The following is a 2749-nucleotide window of genomic DNA, read 5'->3' on the forward strand; positions in this document are numbered from 1 at the left end:
ATGACCATAGCTACAAACATCAGAAGTAAACCATCCAGCCCTTCGAGCCTGCTGTTGATATCCAAATTCAGTCCCTTGTTCCCCGTAACCCTTAGTCCTCCTTGCTCCAAGAACCATAGAACCATACAGCACAATACAGGCCCTTCAGCCAACCATGTTGTGCTGACCTTCAAACCACACCTAAGACTATCTAACCCCTTCCTCTCACATATCCCTCTAACTTAAATTCCTCCATATGCTTCTCTAACAATCTCCTGAACTTGTCCAATGTATCAGCCTCCACCACCACCCCAGGCAGCACATTCCATGCACCAACCACTCTCTGGGTGGAAAACCTCCCTCTGACATCTCCCTCAAACTTCCCACCCATTACCTTAAAGCCATGTCCTCTTGTTTTGAGCATTGGTGCCCTGGGAAAGAGGCACTGGCTGTCCACTCTATCCATTCCTCTTACAATATCAAATAATAAGAACAATATCGAACTCCCTCTCGAACCTGTTTGATGATTTGGCTTCAACTGCGATCAGTGGTAGAGAGATCCACAGGTTCGCCCGTTGCTGGGTGAAGAAATCTCACCTCACCTCAATCCTACGCGGTCTACTCTTTACCCTTAGATTACAACACCGGAACTGGACCCCTCTGCCATTGGGAATGATCTTCCTGCTGTCCAGTAATACCCAACTGTAATGGGTTTCCATGAGAACATTACAGCACAGGACAGACCCTTCAGCCTACAATGTTGTGCCGATATTTTATCCTGCTCTAAGATCTATCTAACCCTTCCCTCCCACATAGCCCCCCATTTCTCTATCACTCATGTGGCTATCTAGGAGTTGCTTTAATGTCTCTAATGTATCTGCCCCCACTCACCCACCACTCTCTGTGTAAAAAACTTACCCCTGACATCCCCCTTATACCTTCCTCCAATCGCCTTAAAATTATGCCCCCTCACGTTAAGCCATTTTCACCCTACTCATTCTATACAAGCCTAATCAACCCAATAATTTAGACCTTCCATCCCAGGAACCAGTCTTTCATTCAGGATTGTTATTCTGTCTAAGATTTACTGGTGGACGAGAGGCTGGGATGACCGAATGAGTCCCTCCCCAGGCTCGGAGCAGATGTATGTCCCCTCTCCTGACTGGCTTCACTGGTGACCCAGGACTGAACCCGATTCCTACTGTCAGGTGCTGAGGGGCACAGGTCTGTTGCTGCTGGGACCTCTGATGAATTACTTACAGTGCAGGGGGGTGATCTTTGAGGACCAGAGCACACATCTCCGCCAGAATAAGCTGCAGAGCAGTTTGAGAGAGGGGATGAGGGAACATCAGGAGCAGGAGGAGGCCATCTGGCCCGTCGAGCCTGCTCCGCCATTCAATAAAATCATGGCTGATCTGGCCGTGGACTCAGGTCCACCTATCTGCCTTATCCCCATAACCCTTAACTCCCCTACTATGCAAAAATCTATCTAACTGTGTCTTAAATATATTTAATGAGGGAGCCTCCACTGCTTCCCTGGACAGAGAATTCCACAGATTCACTACTCTCTGGGAAAAGCAGTTCCTCCTCATCTCCGTCCTAAATCTTTCCCCCGAATCTTGAGGTTACGTCCCCTAGTTCTAGTCTCATCTACCAGTGGAAACAACCTTCCTGCCTCTATGTTACCTATCCCTTTCATAATTTTTAGTGCTTCTATAAGAAGTCTTCTGAATTCCAGCGAGTATAGTCCCAGGCGACTCAATCTCTCCTCGAGGGACTCATCTTTATCAGATTCTGGTTAGGGAGGGGTTTCTCCTTCCCACTACGGGTTGAAATAAGATGAATAGTTAGGAACATACAGCAGAGAAACAGGCCATTCAGCCCAAATGGTGTTCTGATGACTCTTTATAAAAAGACTACGCTACAAAAAAATTAGTTTCTGTTGCACAGTATTTACACAAACAGGCTCTTTGATCCACTGGCTCCACAGAAGCCACCCTCCCTGTCAGTATCTCCTGCTCCCTTCTCCCTCCGGGACTTATCCAGCCCATCCCTGAAGTGGATCCATGCTGTTCGCATTCACTGTTCCCTGTGGGAATGAGTTCCATGTCCTCGCCGCCTCTGGATATCCCAGAACCATTCCTGCATGTTCACATTCCTTCTGCCCTGGCCAATATTTACCCTTCCACTAACACCACTGAAGCAGATCGACTCTCGCCCTGCTCTCCGTGGGATCCTGCTGTGCACAGATTGGCGGCTGGGCTTCCCACACCTCAGCAGCCACCACACCTCAAAACCCCTTCAACGGCCGTGAAGCCCTGAGATCGTGGCCGGTGCTACATAAGTGCACGTCGTCCTTCCTTTCTTGGGAGGGAGGCCCTGGAGCCACGGCTCAGCGCTTCATCCTTTCTCCCTTTCGCTCACCCTTGATACCCACCGGTAGAGGTGTCAAAACAAGGGGGGCATAAGGTTTAAGGAAGGGGATTTGAGGGAAAACAGTGGCCGACATCTGGAACTCACTGCCACGGGTGGTGGTGGAATCAGGTACAATCACCGTTTCTCAACAGACACTTAGACAGGCACTTGGACAGACAAGGTGGAGGGGAAGGATACAGACCCAGTGGGGGCAAATGGGAGCTGGTGTAGATGGGCATAAAGGTCAGCATGGATATGATGGGCTGAAGGGTCCATGGTGGTTCCCTTTCGGGTCTCCTGTGTCAGGACTTCGACAAGACAGCAACAAAATGAAACCCACCACTACGGAAAGAAG

The sequence above is a fragment of the Pristis pectinata genome, chromosome 12, assembly GCF_009764475.1.
Source record: "Pristis pectinata isolate sPriPec2 chromosome 12, sPriPec2.1.pri, whole genome shotgun sequence".
Classification (NCBI taxonomy): Eukaryota; Metazoa; Chordata; class Chondrichthyes; order Rhinopristiformes; family Pristidae; genus Pristis; species Pristis pectinata.